At 37.8% G+C, this 25,454-nt stretch overlaps 1 protein-coding gene and 1 long non-coding RNA gene across 2 annotated transcripts in view; one reads left to right on the forward strand and one right to left on the reverse strand.

Annotated features, from left to right (window-relative positions):
* The window catches only part of LOC134800869 (uncharacterized), a 417,476-nt gene that overhangs the window by 321,837 nt on the left and 70,185 nt on the right, over positions 1 to 25,454 (forward strand). The window lies entirely within an intron of this gene.
* The window catches only part of LOC134800837 (uncharacterized), a 242,076-nt gene that overhangs the window by 162,487 nt on the left and 54,135 nt on the right, over positions 1 to 25,454 (reverse strand). Inside the window, exon 2 of the mRNA XM_063773393.1 lies at positions 22,754 to 22,848. The gene's annotated coding sequence lies outside the window, so the exon portion shown is untranslated. The remainder of the gene's footprint in view (positions 1 to 22,753; positions 22,849 to 25,454) is intronic.

The following is a 25,454-nucleotide window of genomic DNA, read 5'->3' on the forward strand; positions in this document are numbered from 1 at the left end:
GTGGGACGTATATAGGCTGAAATGATGATGATATGCTCAGATCTGGTTTCAATTAAATTAAATGATCTTCTTTAATTAAATGGGCAAGTAATCTTCTTAATACAGCCGAATTTGATCATTTTAATAGATTTTAAACGTTATAATCGGCACATTTTCCTTGTTTTTGAAAATACCGGGATCCCGGTATTGCATAAAAAAATACCGGTATTAAAAAATGCGTTTAAACAGACGGGATCCCGGTATTTCGGGATCCCGGGATCCCGGTATTGGAAGCCCTAATAGCGACTTAAATTTGGTTCATTTAAAATCGTCATGTGTTAAGTTTGTACACATAGCGATTTGTTGCCAAAGTAACATAGTACGAGAGATGATACATAGCGATTTTTTTATTCTCACCGACGAAATAGGCACTAAAAACAAAATAAAATAAATATTTAAGCGGAGCTCCCATACAACAAACGTGATTTTTTTGCCGTTTTTTGCGTAATGGTACGGAACCCTTCGTGCGCGAGTCTCACTCGCAATTGTCCGGTTTTTAATACCACACTTACCTAGGTATTTCATCTTCGCCTACACGACAAATCATTTAAGTCCATATAAACGTATCCCCTCTCTAACATTTGATGCGGACGCACAAAAAAAAATAGGAAATTTAGCTTTACAAAGGATTCGTTGAGCTCTTAATGAGGTTTTTCGATACGTTTTTTACCTAGAGTCAGCAGCCGTTAGCAACTTCTGCTGCGAGGTGTTCAAAATTATCTTGACACTCTTTTATTCTCTCGATAATAAAGTCGCGTCAATATCATTTTGAACTCGTAGCCGGTTAGCAACTTCTGCTGCTGACTGTACATTGGCATAGAGAAAAAAATACATAGAGTGCTCACTCCATACATCAGTTTTAGTACCAAAACGACTATAATTTTCGTAGTAGACATCTAGCGGAATTATCAGTTCTGCTACTTGACAATAGATGTTGCAACGACCGAAAAGTCTAATGCTCAACAATTTCCAGCTAATATTATAACCGGATTAGCAGGAACTCTATTTTCAACTCCTTCTGCTTTTAATATTAGTTGTAAATTGTTGTTCAATACAATTTTCGTGAGTTGCGACACTAGCAAATTCTAGTATCAAGTAGCGCTACTCGATGCTAGATGTCGACTGTGAAAATATTAGTCGTTTTGGTACCAAAACTGATGTATGGAGTGAGCACTATATTCTTACTATATTTCTCTATGACATCGGTCAAAGAAGCCCTCAGATTAAAGTTTACCCCACAATATTCTATTAAAAGCCGCCTTCAAGTAGTTTTTAACCGGGATTCGAACCCGTGCCCGGTCGGGCAGCTAACGCGGTTTACCGGGTCAGTGGACTCAGGATAGTTGTGCCAATGATAAGCCCACACCCCACAGTGTAAAAAGGTAATGAAAACGGGACGGTTTGTATGGGAAATTATACACCAAGAAATATAATCGGTGATCAGGAACCAATTTTTCTAATTCATCGATGGAGATCACATTTAACTACGGGACCAACCTCGAAAACACAAAAAAAGCAAGCAAGCACGCATTCTATTGTCAAGACCGCCGTTGACTTGCTACAAAAACAAAGTGGTAATTATAAAAATTAAAACACGAAACAGTAAACTTTTCAAAAGAATCAATTTTTTTTAATTAATAAGTTCCGGATTTCCGGTTCCCGATGTTTTCAAGTAGAAAGAATCAAAGTTTCCGGACCAGCTATGGCGGACTTTAATTATTTATGAATATTTATAAGTATAAGATGATCTCCGGAAATCCGTGTGATGGTAATTTAAAAGGTACTACGTGGCTTACGATTTTTTACAAGCTTTTATTTATAGTTGGTCAAACCAATTTGTCAGTCAGTAAGAACCAGGAAAACTATCAGGTACTCATCCTTTTCTTTTGGGTGCTAGTACTAGTCTAAGACAAAGATAGTATGATTCTCTCTATCTATGATTGAAATTTCACAGTCCTTTGACAAACTATAACTTGCCCTGTTAGAGTATTGTACAATATATTTCTCACTGGTTTTTTAATTATATCGGGTGGAACAGAACGAAGGACTTTTACGCAAACGGGGAATTGTTTAGGCTAATTTATTTAATTTATTTTTCACTTATTAATCACGTTAATATTTCTAACCGTTTTAGAGATACAGTTTGTTAAACATAAGTGCAAAAATCTTTATGTTTCAACCCTAGCAAGTAGATCCTATTGTATGACATGACATGTGTCAAATTAAAATGTAAATATCTTTGTAGGGTTGTCACTGATATAAAAATATTTCATTTTAGTGATTTTGTTTTACTTGTTACTTCCGCTTTACGATTATAATAACTCGATTGTAGATCACTTAGATAACATTATCCTTTCAGCTCAGTCTCTAGAAATGTTCCACCCTGTATAAAATACGTACTTTTAGTACAAATCTAAATCAAAATGACACATTATTTTTATATGTCATAGTTTAAATCGAATAAATTAAATCGCAAAACCGAACATTCTCGGCCCTTTCAACAAATTTAAGTATCTATTTTTTTTTGTATTGAGACTGACTTTAGATTTAAGTATCTATTTATTAGCTATTCTAGCTAATTAAAAGGTAACAAAATAATTTTGATATTGGCCTACCGAAAACACCTAAATGAGAAAGTAAATCTGTCTGTGTCTCTGTCTGTCTTTTACCTCTTCGTTACTTTCGCATTTATTTATAATATTAGTAGGGATTATTTTTTGCATTTATTACCTAGGTACATTTTATTAAACATTATTGCATTAAAGTCTCTTTATTCAAATTCTAAACATATATTTCTCTCGAGGCCATTATTTAGTAAAATTACCTATGTTCCTCATTGTGAATATTCATTAGAAAATAAACATTTTTTTTTTTTATTAAGAGCATACGAAGTTTCTCAATACCTAGTATAGACCCGGTGCCCTCCACCGGACGTGTACGTGGAGGCTTTGGAGCAACTACCGCCCGGCCATAAAGAACCTTGGCCAATTTGGAAGTCCTTAAACAGGCTCAGGTCCCAAGTTGGTCGCTGTAGGCAAAACATGGCCAAATGGGGATTGCTCCGTAGCCCCTCAACCCAGTGTACCTGCGACACAGCAACGCAAACCATGGCACATCTACTGGCGTGCCCCGCATACCCGCATCACTGCTCGGAGCTGGATCTGAGGGCCGCGACAGCCAGGGCTGTCAACACCGCTGCCTACTGGCCATCCATCGTATAAAAAAGGAACCTCTACACGAAAAGAAGAAGAATACCTAGTATCAAATAATTACCATTAAACTTTCATGGTTTCACACATTAACGTAATGAGTCATTTGTCCAAAGGTCCTTGATGTTAAGAGTCTTAGGAACCCGCCGTCCGTGGTGTAGGAGGACGCACTTAAAGTGTTATAAAAAAATTAAGAGAGCGTTTCTTTTATTTTTTGCCATTTTATATATTGTGACCTTTTTTTCCATTTTTGTGTCATTTCTAGTCAGGATCGCGAGCCCTTTTCATCCTTACATGAGAAAAAAAGTGTCCTAAAATTTCCATACATTTTTCAAACTTTCCTTTTTGTTACCGCCATACAAAGTATATGGGGAAATGGTAACACAATAGGAAAAAAAACTCTGGGACATTTTTTTATCCCATTAGGATCGAAAGACCTCGTGATTCTGAGTAGAAATAACACAAAAGTGGCAAAAAACGCTCAAGAATCAGTAAAAGCTCTCTTGATTGTTATGTTCAAAAACTGATGGCAAAGTTGCATTTTATTCACATGTGAGGCAAAGTAATCAAATGCAAATTTTGAGTTGTTTTCTTGTTTGCTGGTAGAATTGACTTTTAACTTGATTTTGTATGATAAATATTTAATAACATTCATTTGGTTTGTTTTTGTTTGATAATTTACAGTTAATATTTTGTTCGGGTTGGTGCGGTGGAAAATTTTGTGTTTCACTCGGGGGCAAATTTTGTTTAACCCTCGTGCTTTGAAACCCTCGCAACGCTCAAGATTCCATTTTTCGAAATAATAGCACGAGCGGTTAAACAACAACTTTGCCCCCATGTAAAACAAATAACTATTTTCTACAAGTTCCCTATATCCGAGGGCCCTTAATTACACATTAAATATTTAACGGTGTTCCAATTAACTTCATTAAAGCTGTCGTACTACTCACATAGATTACTCGAGTGAGTCGAACAGTATGACGAGCTATACCTACTTGTATATGTAGCACTATATACACCTTATATGCACCTTATAATATAAAACTTAGTCCCCCGCCGCGACTGTCTCAGGTTCGTGTGTATGTATGTTCGCGATAAACTTGAAAACTACTGAACGGATTTTCATGCGGTTTTCACCTATCGATAGAGTGATTCTTGAGGAAGGTTTAGATATATAATTTGTTAAGGTTTACCCAATGCAAAGCCGCTAGCAATTTTTAAAAGCCAGAAGCCTCTTGAAAAAATTTTATTCTGTAAATATTCTCTAAATGGATAATAAAACAGATATTTACCTTTATTTAAAACAAAGAAGTCTTGAAATAATCAGAAACGGGACAAACAGATTGTAAATTAAATCTCTACGTTTTCCTTAAGGAAAGGAATTTTCAATTTTCCCAATTTTTCCCGGTGGGACCATCAGTTATAAGGAAAATCGCAATTGGACCGCGATATTTAAGTGTGTGTCGCAATAATGGCGACGATCAGAATAGTAGGTACATTGTGTAAATGTATATTAAGGGACCTAAACAAGAATTTACGAACGAAAGTGCGAATTGAAGCTCGAAGCAGAACTAGGACTTAATTAACACGAGTTCGTAATTTTTTTACCACCCGTGGCACACACAATGTTTTTCATCACACTTGTATATAAATTAAACTTCTGCCAAATTTCGTACGTACATAAGGTCGGAATTTACGGACCGCATCGCCTAGCAAGTGTGATGAAAAAATACATTACAGCCCTAGATCGAAATTTAGGATTTCTTTTTAAATCTACTTATAAAAACATGATTTAAATTTTTGAAAACGTCGGCTTGGGATAAAGACGTCTTACGAATATTTTATACAATATTATTTATTTCATACAGTGTAAATCTATTTTTAAAAGAGTAGATTTATAAAGAAAGTAACATATTCTCGCGTCAAACATTGTTTATGGAAATATACTTAGTTTTAAAACGAGTAATTTAGTTGTAAATATGAAATACTGTGATTGACATGTAAAACTATGTTTTATAAAGGAATAAATGAATGAATAAAAAAGTATATGTAATAGACCTCCTCTTTGTTTCATATTTGGCTATTGCAAAACCCATGGTCTAATAAAACATGGTCTTCCATTCCCAGAGTGACACGCGATTACGTCACAATAACATTGCCACTTTATTTCAACATAACATGTTACATGGGTACATTATACCTATGGTTAATAAGTTAAAATATTTCTTTATAATTTTATAATTTTCATTTATATGTATTTTAGCTTAAATTTTACAATAACACGTCATTTTTAATTACTCGTTAGCAATATCTTCCGATTCACGAAAGAAATTTCAGACTTTCGGGTAATTCTGTTTATACTATTGGCAGCACAGGATAGCGCTGTGGACATTTGACAATTCGGGTGTAGATAACTTCATGCCCTGACCGTCATCCTTGTCGAACGCGTGTTAATTGTTATTTCCTTCTCGCTCAGTGTCAGCAGTCGCAATGTTTTCCAAACTTTTCACGTCGTAAGCTTGGTAATTAATGTGTAACTGTGAATTAGTTTTTTAAACGTTTGTCTTGTATAGATAAATAAAGTTTAATTTAATACATTAGATTTGTTTTATTTTACTATGTTTCTACATGAATAACTTAAAATGAATGCCGTTAAAATAATTTTCACCGTTGGTTAAAATTCTCCCACATTTCAAAGTTTGAGAACCTGTAAACAGCATGATGACGTAGGCGCGTGTCAGTTAGGTCATACGCGAATCTCGGAATGGAGTACCAGGCGGAGTATATTATTATACCATGGCAAAACCTATCTATCTATTGACCTATGTAGATGCCTACCCACTGTGGGCGTAGCATACCAGTGTGTATCTAGTTTAGTGAAGTGTACTAGAATGTCCGAACTACCAACAAGCTAAATTTCGAACCGGATCCACAAACGCTACAGTCTGAATTATTCAGGTGTCTTATCTAGTTTCATGGCTCAGTAGCTTGGAATAATTGAATATTATAGCTTTATCAAAATCCGAGTTTTTTAGGGCTAGCAGGTGGACAAAGGAGCTTCGATCTTCCTCTATAATTAACAAGTTACAGCTACAGAATAGTTGACCCCCTGCTAACAAATTTCTTTGCAGCTTTCTTTCCCTGGAGCTGACTGTACCAATTGTACCAAGCGTGGGTAGAGTTGGTTGCTGGCTGGTTGGCTCAAGTATTTCGAGTCCTTCAAATGTAGGACGGGACTCCTTTTTAACAAGCTTTTATTAGGTCGACCTGTATGTAACTAACTATGTAATGGAATCTAAGGTAACTAATTTAACCATCTTCCAAGGATCGTAGCGTCATGAAAATTGGCAGCTGTATGTAGTTCTGATGACAATACAATAATATGGTACTGTCGAACTGATCTGATGATGGAGACAGGAACTCTTCATAGGAACTCTGTGATGAAACAACGCAACCTAATTGTGTTAGGGGTTTTTAGAATTGTCTCGATGAGTATTAGTTGTCTGTCGTAAGAAAAGTAAAGTCAGCGATAAAAGCTTGTACCAAAAATGACATTTTTACCAAATACTTATTACAAGCTTAAACTTACGAGTCTCTCAAGTCCCTAGACGAGTCCTTTATTGAGCCTTTTGTTAGCGCAACTCAAAAGGACTCGAGCCTCCGAATAAAGACTCCGGCAAGATTTTGTAGGTTTTAACTACAGTAAAGAAAATAACCCCAATAAGGACTAATTCCAATAAGGCCTAGTTTCCCCTCTGGGTTGGAAGGTCAGATGGCAGTCGCTTTCGTAAAAAACTAGTGCCTACGTCAATTCTTGGGATTAGTTGTCAAGCGGACCCCAGGCTCCCATGAGCCGTGGCAAAATGCCGGGATAACACGAGGAAGAAGAAGAACAGTGAAGAAAATAACTGTTATTGCAAATTTCGTTTACCTAACCCACGAATGGCTTTAGTGAATTTTTTACCTATACCCTCCTCACGGTAATAATAAAACAAGAATCAGGAACTGTGAGACTTGTCCTGATTAATTTCCAATAACCTTATTAACCTGATTTAAAAGGCGATGCCACCGCCTGTAATATCTTGGGTGCAATTGATCTGATTCAATTGGTACAGATCTCTGGAAGTTGATAAAAGGAATTTTACAGTGAAAAGTGCATTGTAATGATATTAATGGGAAGTGGAACGGGCATTTATGATTTTATTACTGTGTAATAGGATTCATTAATTCTCTTAAGTAGGTAAGTAAGGAAAGCGCTGGTGGCCGAGCGGTAAGAGCGTGCGATTTTCAAATCGGGAGGTCGCGGGTTCAAACCCCGGATTGTAATAATGAGTTTTTCGGAGTGACGTGAAACATTTCAGTGCGTAAAGTTTAATATAGTTTTTAGTTATGATGTGTGTGTTTGTGTATTAAGAAAATAGTAAATAGAGTGCTACACAATGGTTAATAAACTGGCAAAGAGAATTTAATTCCCTGAAAATGTTAAGAGCGCTATTACATTTCGGCGTTGAGCGAGTTTAGGTATTTAACGCGCTGCGGCAGGCCGTGCGAGCTCAGTATGCCGATCCCTTCTACCACACTCGCACTACAATGATGGATTAAACATTCTTGATCCTTCGCGAAGCATATTGAAATCAACCATAACAACACTAACTGTACTTAACTTTTAAAGTTCTAAAACTGTTATTTGGTAAGTACGAAAATACTAAATGCAGTGCAAATGTACATAGGGGCTGTTCATAAATTACGTCATCTATTTTTGACCCCCCCCCCACCCCTCAAATCATCCAAAAATCAAGCTTCGGATGAATCTGTTTCCTCCTACGTTATGTTACCATCATCCGATGTCCAGACCCCCCCCCCCCCCACTCCTCCCATTTGAAACGACGTAATTTATGAATAGCCCCATACTCGTACTTATGAAGGTATATTACTCGAAAGAAATTATAGGTACCTACTCGCTTATTTACATGTTTCGTCATTGCATTTGGTACCTATAGGTTGTAAAGTTTGTATCAACGAGGGTTTAAAAACGAACTGGTACTGAGGATCTGATGATGATTAAGGTGGTCACGGATACCAATCAACCATGTAGTAACATGATTAGGCTCGTTTGATTCGTCTCAACAAGATCTTTGACACTGAAGATACACAGGGTCTGATGATGGAGCTGGAAGGTGGCCACGGGTACCAGTCTATCATGTAACTAAACAACTTCGTGTTTGGGCTCGTTTGATTCGTCTCAACAAGATCTTTGACACAAGACAGTACTCAGGGTCTCATGATGGAGCTGGAAGGTACCATTACCAATCAACCATGCAACTAAACCACATCGTGTTTAGGATCGTTTGATTCGTCTCAACAAGATCTTTGACACTAGGTGATACTCAGAGTCTGATGATGGAGCTGGAAGGTGGTCACCGGTACCAATCAACCATGCAACTAAACCACTTCGTGTTTAGGCTCGTTTTATTCGTTTCAACAAGATCTTTGACACAAGATAGTACTCAGGGTCTGATGTTGGAGCCGGAAGGTGGTCACCGGTACCAATCAACCATGCAACTAAACCACTTCGTGTTTAGGCAAGTTTTATTCATCTCAACAAGATCTTTGACACAAGGTAGTACTCAGGGTCTGATGATGGAGCGCGAAGGTGGCGACGGGTACCTGTCTATCAGCTCCATCATCAGACCCTGAGTAGTATCTTGTGTCAAACATCTTATTGCGACGAATCAAACGAGCCCAAACACGAAGTGGTTCAGTAACATGGTAGACTGGTACCCGTGGCCACAGTCCAGCTCCATCATCAGACCCTGAGTACTAACTTGTGTCAAAGATCTTGTTGCGACGAATCGAACGAAGCCAAACACGAAGTGGTGTAGTTGCATGGTTGATTGGTACCGGTGACCACCTTCCGGATCCATCATCATACCCTCAGTACTACCTTGTGTCAAAGATCTTGTTGCGACAAATCAAACGAGCCCAAACACGAAGTGGTTCAGTTACATGGTAGACTGGTACCCGTGGCCACAGTCCAGCTCCATCATCAGACCCTGAGTACTAACTTGTGTCAAAGATCTTGTTGCGACGAATCGAACGAAGCCAAACACGAAGTGGTTTAGTTGCATGGTTGATTGGTACCGGTCATCACCTTCCGGATCCATCATCAGACCCTCAGTACTACCTTGTGTCAAAGATCTTGTTGCGACAAATCAAACGAGCCCAAACACGAAGTGGTTCAGTTACATGGTAGACTGGTACCCGTGGCCACCTTCCAGCTCCATCATTAGATCCTGAGTACTATCTTGTGTCCAAGGTCTTGTTGAGACGAATCCAACGAGCCTAAACACGAAGTGGTTTAGTTGCATGGTTGATTGGTACCGGTGACCACCTTCCGGCTCCAACATCAGACCCTGAGTACTATCTGTGTCAAAGATCTTATAGAAACGAATAAAACGAGCCTAAACACGAAGTGGTTTAGTGGCATGGTTGATTGGTACCGGTGACCACCTGCCGGCTCCATCATCAGACCCTGAGTACTATCTTGTGTCAAAGATCTTGTTGAGACGAATCAAACGAGCCTAAACACGAAGTGGTTTAGTTGCATGGTTGATTGGTACCGGTGACCACCTTCCGGCTCCATCATCAGACCCTGAGTATTATCTTGTGCCAAAGATCTTGTTGAGACGAATCAAACGAGCCCAAACACGAAGTGGTTTAGTTGCATGGTTGATTGGTACCGGTGACCACCTTCCGGCTCCATCATCAGACCCTGAGTACTATCTTAAGTCAAAGATCTTGTTGAGACGAATAAAACGAGCCTAAACACGAAGTGGTTTAGTTGCATTGTTGATTGGTACTGGTGACCACCTTCCGGCTCCATCATCAGACCCTGAGTACTGTCTTAAGTCAAAGATCTTGTTGAGCCGAATCAAACGAGCCCAAACACGAAGTGGTTCAGTTACATGGTAGACTGGTACCCGTGGCCACAGTCCAGTTCCATCATCAGACCCTGAGTACTAACTTGTGTCAAAGATCTTGTTGCGACGAATCGAACGAAGCCAAACACGAAGTGGTTTAGTTGCATGGTTGATTGGTACCGGTCACCACCTTCCGGATCCATCATCAGACCCTCAGTACTACCTTGTGTCAAAGATCTTGTTGCGACAAATCAAACGAGCCCAAACACGAAGTGGTTCAGTTACATGGTAGACTGGTACCCGTGGCCACCTTCCAGCTCCATCATCAGATCCTGAGTACTATCTTGTGTCCAAGGTCTTGTTGAGACGAATCAAACGAGCCTAAACACGAAGTGGTTTAGTTGCATGGTTGACTGGTACCGGTGACCACCTTCCGGCTCCAACATCAGACCCTGAGTACTATCTGTGTCAAAGATCTTATAGAAACGAATAAAACGAGCCTAAACACGAAGTGGTTTAGTGGCATGGTTGATTGGTACCGGTGACCACCTGCCGGCTCCATCATCAGACCCTGAGTACTATCTTGTGTCAAAGATCTTGTTGAGACGAATCAAACGAGCCTAAACACGAAGTGGTTTAGTTGCATGGTTGATTGGTACCGGTGACCACCTTCCGGCTCCATCATCAGACCCTGAGTATTATCTTGTGCCAAAGATCTTGTTGAGACGAATCAAACGAGCCCAAACACGAAGTGGTTTAGTTGCATGGTTGATTGGTACCGGTGACCACCTTCCGGCTCCATCATCAGACCCTGAGTACTATCTTAAGTCAAAGATCTTGTTGAGATGAATAAAACGAGCCTAAACACGAAGTGGTTTAGTTGCATTGTTGATTGGTACTGGTGACCACCTTCCGGCTCCATCATCAGACCCTGAGTACTATCTTAAGTCAAAGATCTTGTTGAGCCGAATCAAACGAGCCCAAACACGAAGTGGTTTAGTTGCATGGTTGATTGGTACCGGTGACCACCTTCCGGCTCCATCATCAGACCCTGAGTACTATCTTGTGTCAAAGATCTTGTTGAGATGAATAAAACGAGCCTAAACACGAAGTGGTTTAGTTGCATGGTTGATTGGTACCGGTGACCACCTTCCGGCTCCATCATCAGACCCTGAGTACTATCTTGAGTCAAATAAATACATATAGAATGTCAGGTCGTTTCAAATATTTTTAATCCTGTCCGGTAGTTTATTAAACTGTACCATTATAAATTATAATACTATAAAAACAGTGCTAGGATCAAAGTCTCTCGTTGCGGTTTACACGCACACAGTATAGCGTTTTACACGGCGCCCGCCGCACACAATGATAAAAAACCTCGTCGTCGCCGTTGAAAATGTGCGGAGCCGACCGACACACGTCCTGCCTCTACAAGCTCTGCCGCGGCACTGAGCAGACTGAGCTGGCGCAGCGCGCGTCATCGGTAATATAGAGTAGTTTTCAAAAAATTGCCAAAAAATTATAGTAGAATTTCATAAACACTAATGTATACCAACAGTATAAGCAAACGTTGCAGATTGCTTGAGTATGAAAATGACTTCGATATTAAGTAGATTTTCGTAGGAATTGACACTTGATTCGGAGAGAAAATCGAGTTCGTTTTACTTTGATTTTCTCTTTCTCAAAGGTATGTAGGAAAAATATAGTTTGATATGCCTAAAGTACAGGGTATTAGTAATACAAAATAGCCAGGTTCAGCAGAGTAAAATTCTCAACATTTCCAAATAAGAGCTCGCCATTCAGTGCTTCACGGGGTTTTTCGGAAACGACCATCAGAAAAAAAATCATTACTAATTTAATAAGTCCTTTTTCTAATATTTACAACGATATTTATTAAGATAAGAAGACGCTTTTACTGGAACAAGTACTCATTGTTTCTAATAATGAGCGCAAAGTCCTGAATTTCGTCGACTAGTATCATCAATTTTGCATTATTTCGACTTTTCTTGTAAGAGCGCTCTTAAGATGAAAGTGGAGGCTCCGCGCGTAATCGCCTTTTCATACAAACATAGTCCTCATTTTCCTCTCCGTACATAATTGGATATATATCAACCACAGCTATGCCGCTTCGCTAGATTTTTGCGAATGTTTTATTATTATAAGGGTTAGGAGCATTTAAAAATTTGTATGGAGTTTGTTTTTCCGTCGTAATTCTTATAATAATCAAAAAATCGAAAAAGTCAAACGAATGGTCATAGCATAGCTATGGTTAACGTACATCAAACTTAGGAAAAATATTTCCCATAATGTCAATATCCAGAGAGTAAAATGGGGAAAACGTTTGTATGGAGAAGCCCCCTTTCCTCTTAATAAAGAAAGTTAAGCCTACATGTAACAGTCAGTCAACGTTACAGATAGGATAAGTTTTGACATGGGACGGTGGGGGCTAATTTAAACTAAATACCTTATTATACTATACGTTTTCTCGCACCCTATTGGTACAGTGTAAAAAGTAACAGTGGACCGACGCCTTTGATGTTTGCGTAAATGCCGACACCGCACAAGAACACAGTAGGGTTGTCACAGACTTTTACACAACTGCCCAAAAAACTACACATTTCAAATAAGACACGCTAGTTGTTAGTAGTACCGAGCAACTAACAATGGCGATGTATGCAGCTCGGGTGCGCGCGACCCACCCCTCGCCCCGCGCACCCCGCACGATTGCCCTGTATAGACGGCTTCGTCGAATGACTCTCCCCAGCCGCGTCTGTCTGTTTATGTGTTTGTATGTTCGCGATAAACTCAAAAACTACTGAACGGATTTTCATGCGGTTTTCAGCCATCAATAGAGTGATCCTTGAGGAAGGTTCAGGTGTATAATTTGTTAACCCGTGCGAAGCCGGGGTGGGTAGCTAGTTTAATCTAATAATCCTTTGGCAATGAAGGTAACTATCCGCAAGTGACGTCATCAATTTATGTCCACGCCACACTAACATACCGAGGGGACCCTTCGTTTAATGAGCCCTTAATCGAGATGGGATCAGGGTTAAGATAAAGTTAGGTTAAATGATAGTAGTAGCAAAGAGAATTAATACTATAAGGGTTACTATAACACTTTAAACTCTCGCGTTTTGTACACATTTAATTACACAAACGGGTCTACCGCGATATAATTCTCTTCTGGTTTGACCCATTGGTTGACTGGTAGAGAATGCCTTAAGGCATTAAGTCCGCCATTTGTACTTTCATGTATTGTGCAATAAAGATTAAAATAAATAAATAAATAAAATAAATAATTTCATTATTTTTACCTTTAATTCCGACGTTTCAGCTGAGTTGCACCAGCTGTGGTCACGGAAAGACTGACGTCCCCACCACCGTCCGTGACCACAGCTGCTTACAACTACTTAATGTTGAAGTTAATGTTTACTGTGACTACAAAATTTACTATAACAGTAACCCTTATATTTAATTACACAAACGGGTCTACCGCGATATAATTTCATTGTTTTTACCTTTAATTCCGACGTTTCAGCTGAGTTGCACCAGCTGTGGTCACGGAAAGACTGACGTCCCCACCACCGTCCGTGACCACAGCTGGTGCAACTCAGCTGAGACGTCGGAATTAAAGGTAAAAACAATGAAATTATATCGCGGTAGACCCGTTTGTGTAATTAAATATAAGGGTTACTGTTATAGTAAATTTTGTAGTCACAGTAAACATTAACTTCAACATTAAGTAAAGTGAACATTAACTTCAAATGCCACGGCAAATGTTTCGACAGGTTGACAGGTCATTCTGTTTGACCGGCATCCGCGGTACCGCAAATTTGACGTTTTGACAGCTCACCTGTCAATGGCACGTATTTAACCGGTCAACTAATTAATCGAATTTGGGTAGTTTAAAAAAATAGAAATGGCTACTAAAATATAGTTTGGCAACAAAAACGGAGGCTTAAAATATATCAAAATGAGTTGTATTTGAATGCCGTTACAGCTTTTGATTATTTTTAGGCAGGTACCAAGTATTTATTTGGCAACTGAATTAATATATTGGAGACCATTTATGAAGCACATTTTAAAAAGAAAACGGCTATCTATTAATTACAAAATGAAGTTCTTTTAAAATATTTTGTTTGGTCATTACACGGTCAACCTAACACGCTCCTCCTCGCTTCGCTCGTCGTCGCACCTATCTGTTGACTCTAGCAGAACACGGTGGTAACTATCGAAATTAGTAATTAAAAATTTAAAGATCTAATGGTATAATAGCCATTAGGCGTTTTATGATTAGAAATTTCGACTATAAGTATACTGACCATTGCGTACCTATTGGTAAATTAATTTGAGGTGTTAAGAGCAAAAAGTGACCAATATTCATTAAATTTAACTGCTTTCGTGTTAAAATACTACCTAGCTGAAACGATATGCTCAGTTATGATTAGTTGATTACTTAGGTGTGAACAACTAGATGACAACTAAATTTTATGATCGCTTTACAATATTTATCGCTTTGCCAATTTATTATTTTAGACGCCAACTTATCACTTTAAGTTCCCTATAATTTGTTTAGGTGGCTTGATTTTGCTGCCAGTTTTTTTAATAATATGATGCTTATATTTGAGGTTAAAATATTTTTTTTGGCTCTAAAATATTAATGCACAGCCAAATTATATTATTATATGCCCAATGAAAGTTCCTGTTTAATATTTTAGTTGCCCGGTTAATAATAAGCCCCTGTCAATTCCGCGCTATTTACCTAAAGAAAATACCTATTACAGTCTTCTTTCACCAATAGATAGCTTAATTTATGTAGTTTTGGGGTATTTGGTACTACAATTAAAATAGCTTTAGTGTTTTGCTTTTCCGCTGAACATTTATATTATATTTATAATTTAACTTGAAAACCAACTTTTCGGCAAGCTTTTGTGCAACTGTTTAACAAGGTGACGCATTGTTCATTGACATCTCCATCACACTTTCAAAAAGTAATTTTGGAATGTTATTTGTGGGGGTTTTTAGATAAATTCCTTTTTTTCTTCGAAAAATCCTCAACTTTTGGGTTATTAAAGCAGACCACTGACTAACAGGCCGCCGGACGATATCGGCCTGTCAGTTAGAACAAAAATTTGACAGTTCCGAACAACTGACCGGCCGATATCGTCCGGCGGACTGTTAGTCAGTGGTTAGCTTTAGACTCAGAATCACGAGTACCGTTGAATGAGACAAAGAAAAAAAGTGTCCCTATTTTTTCATACAAATTTTGGGTGTCAGTTTTGTGAGATGGACAGTGGAGTCTTAGTAATAGGGTCCCGTTTTTACACTTTGGGTACGGAACCCTAAAAAACGAAGTATAAGTTGAGATATGTCTGGTGATGTTACGAGTTATTTAAAAACAATGCGGAATCCCACTTTATATCCACGACTAGAAACCTTGAATGCATAAGTGATTTTAGCGATACACTATCAGCTCGGTCAGTAGGCCAACAGCACAAGGCCATGGGGTTGTATCACCCCTATATCTAGACTGGGGTTTGGGAGGGTTAACGGTTTGGCTTAGGGGTATCACAGACCTAGGGTTGCCAACTTTTTTCTACACAAATATAGTAAATACGGGGAAAATTGAAAAAAATTAGTACGCCGGTTTGAGGCGAATTGCGGCGTTTAAAAATCCAAGTCGCATGCCAAAGAGAATTTGAAATAAAGAGTTACTGGCATGGTAAATTATGTAGCTACAGTACATTTACTGCCATCTTTCGACAGAAGATTAAAACTGTTAGAACGCCATTTGACTTTGATAATTATTCTTTCATTGATATGTGTTAACTTGTTAAATAATAAGTAAGCTTGCCGAAAAGTTGGTTTTCAAGTTAAATTATCATAAAAGTTCAGCGGAAAAGCAAAACACTTTAGTTATTTTAATAGTAGCTCCCCAAAACTATATAAATTAAGCTATCTATTGGTGAAAGAAGACTGTAATAGGTATTTTCTTGAGGCAAATAGCGCGGAATTGACGGGCGAGCTGTCAAAACGTCAAATATGCGGTACCGCGGATGCCGGCCAAACAGAAATGACCTGTCAAACCTGTCAAAACATTTGCCGTGTAATTTGAGTTAATGTTCCGATAACAACTAATCGCAGGTTGAAATTGTGATCGATTAATTTGATATTTATAGTCCGACAAGAAATCGTAGAACATTATTGAGGGCGCCACTTCCTACGTAACTGACTAACTGTCACATTTTGACGTAAAATGCTTAAACATGGCAAAGCGAAAGTCAAAAACTCAGGCGGCTCACTGCGAAAACAGAAATTTGCAAATTTCGGGGATCTTTCTCTTTACTTCAATGAAGGCGTAATAAGAGTGACAGAGAAAGATGCCCGCAATTTGCGAACTTCGATTTTTGCGGTTATATAGTCTGTGCGGAAAGAGAAGAGACGTGAAATGTATGGAATCCAATACATTCTACGACTCTTCTCTTTCCGCATAGACTCTAGCACCGCAGGATTCAAATCGATAGATACAGTCACTCGAGAACTTCAAGATTGCTAATTAAATTTATGGCAGCCGTATTGTGATTCAAAAAGCGCTACGATTTTTTAAAAACCCCGTTTTCAGATCGGTTCCAGTCATGTTTTTTTTTAAATATAGGTACTGTCTGACAAAAAAGAGTAGAAATTAAAAAGTGGCAATACTGTACTGTCGTCCCGTTTTCTTATATAAATTGGTTTGAAACACTTTTTAATTTCTACTCTTTTTTGTCAGTCTATACTAATAATATAATTTTCGCAAAAGTCGGTTCAAAAACAAATACAGCCGAGCTTAAACTAAGTTGCATTTGGCACACAGCCCGAGTCATTTGCCAAGGTGCAATGTTGTGCCAAGTTTTGGTGCCAATATCAAGCTCTAAGCTCCTTTGGGTTTAATCTAGCTGGTTAATGTAGTCACCTGCAATATTATGTTACACAACGAAGGCAGCAAAAATATCTGACACGATCTTATTTGTAGAGAGTAGAGAGTAGAGTAGAGAAGAGTAGAATAAGAGCGTGTCTCAAAAGTTTGTTAATTGTAATACAAGAAGATGTCACTTTTTGACAGCTTTTGTTAGAAAGGGACTTCCACTTGTATTACACGTTACAAGCTTTTGAGAAACGGGCCCCAGATGACTGTACAGTCAGCAACAAATAGATGCCAATCGTTCGCTCCTTAGCGAACGAAACGGTAATCTCTCTCTCTATCACTCTTACATATTAGTGCGACAGAGAGACATTGGCGTATCGTTCGCTACCTATACTCTGTATCTTTAGGTATTTAAATAAAAGTAAACAAAATCTACCCTCAAATGGCTCCTTAAGCTAGTTGAGGGCAGATGAAAACATTACACGATCAAATAATATAGGTTAAAGTCAGGTCATTCAGTGACTGATCCAGGCGGTTTTGTATTTGGTTGGTTAACCAATAAATGTTGTAACTACCCGAAAATGTACAAATTGTTTAGTTACTTTTATTAAAATACCTAAAGATACAGAATAGCGAACGATTGGTATCTTGGCTAAGCACCCTGTAATCATAATGGAAGTTTGTATTGCCTTTAATGGAAAGCTTTTAAAACTTTGGGCCTAATAATAAAGACCTCGAGTATTTAATGAGTTTTCCGATAACGGATACAAGGAAAATTACCAATTAGGATTTTGAGTTTCCTAAACGTCCCGCTTGGCGCGTTGTTGAAAATAGCGTTGAAAAACCCCGGAAAAATACGTGAAAATTTCAAAACGGCTTTTCATGTTTCTTTCGAAAAAACAATGCAAATTTCAGTTACGATATTTCCGAAAAAAACGAATAAAGCCGAAAAAATACAAGTTTTTTTTAAACTTCTGTATTATTCAATATACATCATTAGTAATTTTAACAGGTTTCTGGGATTGTATTAACTTTGACACTCGGCTCGATTCGGGAAATGAATTAGAGATTAACTAGTATACGATATGTGACGTTCCATGGCAAAAGGTACCTTATGGCCGCTGGCGCCGCGATCGCTTACGTCGCATAGCGCCGCAATAATATCGGAGCAGCGTTAATAATAGCGTAAACGCCAACCGCCATAAGGTACCTTTATCCGTGGGACGTCACATATCTTTACTATATTGTATCTAGTTAATCTCTAAGTAATTCATTTCCCGAATCGCGCCGACTGTCATCAGGTCATCACTCATCAGTTTTTTTCTGAATAAAACTTGAAAAAACCGAAAAAAAAAAACTGTAAAATTCCCGAAAAAATTTGATTTTTTCAGGAATTTTCATCCGTAGTTCAGAATCCCATACAAAATGAGACAATATCAATAACACAAACGCGTACGTCCGTCACGCTATCGAATGAAATTTACACTAGGGCTTCAGCCTATATCATATTATTCGACGAAAAGGGGGATGAATCTCGAAAAACACAAACATAGCAGAAATCGTTTTTTTCCCAATCCATTTCCATAAAACCGTCTCTCAATTATTAATAATTTACAATGTTTCCAGCTCAATACAACTCATTATAACAATGTAAAGAGAATCGCACCTCAATCATCGAAATCCCAGTATTTACATTGGGTATTTACCAAAATCCCTCCAAAGCCTGGTGGAATTGAATCGTCTTGTCAACTAAGCCTTTCTGGAGAACATAAGACGTTATTGGGTCTGTTTTGTTAAGTCGGGATTCTGTTACGGATCGTGCAAAATTGTGTATTTGATTGGATTGGGATCTGTGTGTCTCGCTCTGGAGATATGTAAGGCGATTCACACACTAACGCCACGATCTGATTGGCAGTTCACTCATTCTAATTCTGGATACAAGTAAGTACCTTATCACTCCACCTTATAAAACAAAATCCCCCGCCGCGTCTCTCTGTATGTATATTCGCGATAAACTCAAAAACTACTGAACAGATTTTCATGCGGTTTTCACCTATCAATAGTGATTCTTGAGGAAGATTTAAGTGTATAATTTGTTAAGGTTTTGTGTAACCCGTGCGAAGCCGGGGCGGGTCGCTAGTAGACCTATAATTATATCAATTTTAACGAGAAATGTCGAAGAAGATATTTACATGTATTACAAAAGGTCGTCGATATTTTAATTTTAATTCTATATTAACAGATTTTTCAACAAAATTTCAATTTCTTAATATCGCTAAAAGCAGCCATCAAAACTTTCTACACTTTTAGAAAGAAACAACTCTAATGATATCGAAACATTGTCCTATTATTATGCGACTACTTATAGTCTATACTCTATTACTCTATCTATACCATGAAAGTCTGAAATTATAATACATAACCTCTGGGATGAATACAGACTAAGTAACTAGTAAGTAAGTAAGTAAACTAATACGATTTGACATTTTGTAGACTAATAACAATCATTAGAAAGGATACTGTAAGCACAAGTCACGGATTACTAACGTTGTTGGATTAGATTGGAATTATATTTGTTAGTGCTAAATGTAGACCCAGTTTTATATAACTTGGACATACAAAAGTCAACCCCAGGTCGTCTCGAGTGGTAGAAAAACATGTTTTTGCGATTGAGAGTGTTGGGAGCAATGACCTTTTATTTATGTAGACGTGTGACGTTCATAGTTGACAAAACTAAAATTTGATCCAACGATTTTGACAACTTGACAGGTTGGCGTCACCCATACGACTAACTAAATATAGGTTCCGGAACCTATATTTGATGGCTCACGATCGTGCGCCTGGTACCATATCTACCTCTTTTTACTTACATCCATGGTTGGGAGTCAATAAAGATATAACAACCGCGTTTTATTCCATTAAAAGGTGTTTTTTACGAATACTATACCATGTGGAAAAATAAGTCGGGCCCTGGAGGAAAACTACCTTAAATCCTTAAGTTGGCTCATTTTACTTAAAGGAGACATTCCTTTATTTTTAAAAAGAAACAAAACTGCATTCAGAGGGTTTCTAAAACTCGCTTGCCTCGCCCGAGGCTCGAACCGACTAAAAATTCCAAAAAATAAACACTATAGTTCGTATTTTTTAGCATTAGAAATAAGGTAAACAATCTTGATGTGTCTTTTAATTGAAAAACACATTTTAAAAATAAGTTATGGCAAATATGTAACAATTATGAATCTAATACGATCATTTATATTCTTCTGCTTTCATAAGTAATAGTTACTGATTTTTAAAAAGCGTTTTTCAATTAAAAGACATGTCAAGATCGCTTACCTTCTTTCAAGTTCTTTCTAATGCTAAAAAAAACGAACTATAGCAATTTTATTCTACTAGTCGATGTAGTTAATGTTAATGATAACATTTCTCCAAGAAGCATTAGGTCTTACACTCGTCTGTCGTACAAAATATCCATAAAATCTTTAGCACTCAATTTAAAATTCACTAAATTTAGCACTCAAGATTTTTTTAGACATTGAATGCAGTTTTGTTTCTTTTTAAAAATAAAAGAATGTCTCCTTTAAGTAAAATGAGCCAAGTTAAGGATTTAAGGTAGTTTCCCTCCAGGGCCCGACTTATTTTTTCACACTGTATATTAATTTTACTTTTTTTTATGACGCGAAAGGTCATAAATATCACGAAGGAAAAAGAGGGCGCGGACGCCCACCTATGACCTGAATGAAGACCCTTGAAAACGACCTAAAGACGATGGGACTGTCACCCGAATTAACTCAACGACGCCCAGAATGGCGGAAATGTATCAGCAGGCGTATTATGGATCGCTTTATCCACATTTATCCACGTGATAAAATAACTGTCACATTTTAACTCCGCGGGGTAGAAAGAGACGGACACCGCGTCGAGTGGACATAATATTATTCGTGAAATTATAAGAGAATTCATATATTTGTTGCTCGCTTTTTTGTGCAAAATATTATTTAAGGTGAAATCTATGAAAACTTCGCTGAAGTGTTAAATATTAGATTGAATTGTCATTTAAACTTCCAAAGCGCTTTGAATGCACATTTTTTCACTACAAAGGAATAAAATAAAAGCATATTCTTATCTTACCCCTTTGTGTACAGTCAGCAGCAGAAGTAACTAAGCGGGCGACGTGTTCAAAATTACTTTGACACGCTCTTATTCTCTTAACAATAAAGTCGCACCTAGATCATTTTGCTCAACTCGCCCGCTTAGCTACTTCTGCTGCTGACTGTACAGAAATTGCCACTTTTAAATAACGCCTGGAGCTTTCTGAATAGCAAGAGATTAAATGAGAGGAGCATTATTGCCATGACATTTTATACAGGCGTTTCAATTTCCGCATAGCTCCAGGCTTATAAAATACTTCCGTTGCCTGTATGTGCGGCTTGAACGGTTTACTAATATGTGGCCGAAAATTGTATGGCAAATTATCACTACCCAAACTATTTTTCCCATAGTATCATTTGGCAAAACTATCAGACGGCAGACCAATGTTTCGCATATATAACATGTCGCAAATGATTATTTACAATATTATTGTATGGCAAAATATTTAGTTGGTCATGTTTCAAAATGTCTTTTATTGTTATGTCGAATGTATTGATAGGCATAAATTATTTTTCGCCTAATATTGTGAATAACCTACCTATCTCTGGGAGCAGATTCGTTTTTAGGGTCACCAAAAAAAAAAAAACCCTAACCTACCTATCTCTGGGAGCAGATTCGTTTTTAGGGTCACCAAAAAAAAATAACCCTAACCGACCTATCTCTGGGAGCAGTTTCGTATTTAGGGTCATCAAAAAAAAATAACCCTAACCTACCTATCTCTGGGAGCAGTTTCGTTTTACGGGTCATAAAAAAAATAACCATAACCTACCTATCTCTGGGAGCAATTTCGATTTTAGGGTCTTAAAAAAAATAACCATAACCTACCTATCTCTGGGAGCAGTTTCGTTTTACGGGTCATAAAAAAAATGCTAAATATAGTTGTGATCCAATAATAAGTATGCGAAATTTCAATTTGGGCAAACGTTATTTAACAATAAATAGTTAGGTATAAGAAAACATTTGCTTAGTAACTATTTTTCTAAATAAATCGTGGTAAAATGAACATCTGCTAAATAAAATTGTGTTCAAATAAAAATTATGCTAAATAATAATATGCTAAGCATTGGTTTGCCAACTAAAAGTACTGCAATAAGTTGGTTGGGAAGTGAAATTAGGCGAAAAATATTTCGGCGAGATGGCAGTACACCGGCTTGAACAGCGGTTATTTATCAGAATTTTAATTATTTAGTTGACATGTTGATTGAAAATGAGAAATTGCGTTTTACTTGAGCACACGCAAACAGAGACAATTCCGTTAACACCACTCCGCTACACCGAAAACTCTATAAAATTTACGATGTCTGGTAATTAGGTACACGGTAACACAAACAACACAAAATTCATGTCAACAAATTCACAATAAATGAAAGTACCTACTTTTCTGCAGATACAGTAATTACATCAGCCATTTTGTCCGAGTGCAGTAGCCGGCCGAGGCGAAGGCGAGGTTCAAGTATACCACGAGGCCAGTATGACTACTTATTGAATTGAAATTTTATATAGTAAAATGTTTTTTTTTTAATACTTACGGTACGTGCGGGGTTAGGGGACGGGTGGGGGTGAGGGGTGCGACGCAGGCGGGCCAGGGCGCTGAGCAGCCCGTCCGTGGTCACGGCGCCCTCATCTGCCAATAGAAATTCGACCTTAAGTGCATGATATTAAAGTTTAAATCCTATGTATGATGTAGGTAGTAATTATTTCCTTCGTCCTTTTCACAAATATTTTATATAATTCTACTCGTATGGTCCAAAATCTGTATACAGTGTTTTAAAAACACATGTTATAAAGTGTCATTCTATGGAACTTGCTAACTATGTAAACAAAAGTCACTAGTAAATTCATCATTCAGATACAATTTCAATATGGCGGTTTGTTTACATAGTTAGCGAGTTCCATAGAATGACACTTTACAATCTTTTATAAGTCTACTTTTAGAATATGGTCGAAATCTTATAAAATGCCGTACTCTTGAGGGGGCTAACGCAGAATTGTGGTTTTTATACAAGATTTCATTCAAGGGCAAAAGCCATGAAAAACGCATAGGTACTTATTTCGCGCGGCGCGCCATTCCTTTTGTTTCCTTCTAATTGCGGTTTTACGCCCCCTATTAACCATCAAAACTGATATGAGCTACGAATTCCTATTTCCTATTCCAGACCTGCTAGCATGAGTTGCTTTCGCGCGGGCGACTTCATACATCGCGCGCGACATCAAGGATGAACTCGCGCGCGAGAATGCGACTCATGCTAGACGGTCAGAATCCCCTAGTTTATCATTAAAAAGTTAAAAACAATAAACCAAATTAAAATTGAAAAGTTACAAGAAAAATAGTCCCTTATGACACTAAAATTTAGAACTATATTTGGCTGTTGATGATAAGGCAAATATGCCTTTTATTTGTTTGTAAATATAACATTTGATAATGTAACACGAAATCATTTGTTTAATGAACTCTCCTATTACATAATTTGTAAGCCATTCATTTGTTTATAACGACCATTATCGTAATGACATGTATCGTTTTACATGTTTATTATTTTATGTTTCCAATGTGTATTTTTTTATATTTAAGGAAAATATTGATAAATAAGTAGTTAAGATATTTTAAGGCACTATGCGTTTAGGATGACAGGCTATTTTTTATCTCGAAAACGGATCGATCGATTTTTTTGGGTTTTCTGTTCTTGTTTTTAGGGTTCCGTACCCAAAGGGTAAAACGGGACCCTATTACTAAGACTTCGCTGTCCGTCCGTCCGTCCGTCCGTCCGTCCGTCCGTCCGTCCGTCCGTCCGTCTGTCACCAGGCTGTATCTCACGAACCGTGATAGCTAGACAGTTGAAATTTTCACAGATGATGTATTTCTGTTGCCGCTATAACAACAAATACTAAAAACAGAATAAAATAAAGATTTAAATGGGGCTCCCATACAACAAACGTGATTTTTGACCAAAGTTAAGCAACGTCGGGAGTGGTCAGTACTTGGATGGGTAAGACCGTTTTTTTTTTGCTTTTTTTTTGTTTTTTTTTATATGGTACGGAACCCTTCGTGCGCGAGTCCGACTCGCACTTGCCCGATTTTTTAGGGTTCCGTACCCAAAGGGTAAAACGGGACCCTATTACTAAGACTTCGCTGTCCGTCCGTCCGTCCGTCCGTCCGTCCGTCCGTCCGTCTGTCACCAGGCTGTATCTCACGAACCGTGATAGCTAGACAGTTGAAATTTTCACAGATGATGTATTTCTGTTGCCGCTATAACAACAAATACTAAAAACAGAATAAAATAAAGATTTAAATGGGGCTCCCATACAACAAACGTGATTTTTGACCAAAGTTAAGCAACGTCGGGAGTGGTCAGTACTTGGATGGGTGACCGTTTTTTTTTTGCTTTTTTTTTGTTTTTTTTTTTATATGGTACGGAACCCTTCGTGTGCGAGTCCGACTCGCACTTGCCCGATTTTTTTTAATAAATAAGGTAGGTATCATTTTAAGATGTTATCATTACACCTTATACTTAAAACAAAATCCCTTGCCACGTCTGTCTGTATGTATGTATGTTCGCGATAAACTCGAAAACTACTGAACGGATTTTCATGCGGTTTTCACCTATCAATAAAGTGATTCTTAAAGGTAGGTGTAGGTATAATTTGTTAGGGTTTTGTGTAACCCGTGCGAAGGTCGCTAGTTTTATATAAAAAAGACGTTCAACCTGAACATTGATTAATGATTACCTACTTCTACCACAAATATCTACTCGTTTTAATTAGGACACGAATGAACATATCATCCTGACATCCTCCCCCTTTTCAACCGACGAAAAAAAAAAACGGAGGAGGTTCTCAAGTCGACGCGTATATTTTTTTTTTTTTTTTATGTATGACCACGCATAACTTTTTACAGAGATGTTCGATTTTGATAATTATTTTTTTATTGGAAAGGGTATACCCCGAAGTTGGTCCCATATAAATTTGGAAAAAAAAATCCAACCTTAAGGGTAGGAAAATAGGGGATGATTGATTTTTTCACTCACCGATTGTAACGTATGACCACGCATAACCTTTTATTTGACAGCATGTCGTTTGATACATGTTATATCGGAACATTGTATATGCTGAAAACAATTATTGTTTTCTATTATAGAACGTGATTTTATCGTACAGTCACCTGCAATAATATATTACTCTTCGAAGGCCGCAAAAATATGTGACCCACTCCTATGGCTCTACAAATAAGAT

This window comes from Cydia splendana, chromosome 20 (assembly GCF_910591565.1).
Source record: "Cydia splendana chromosome 20, ilCydSple1.2, whole genome shotgun sequence".
Lineage (NCBI taxonomy): Eukaryota > Metazoa > Arthropoda > Insecta > Lepidoptera > Tortricidae > Cydia > Cydia splendana.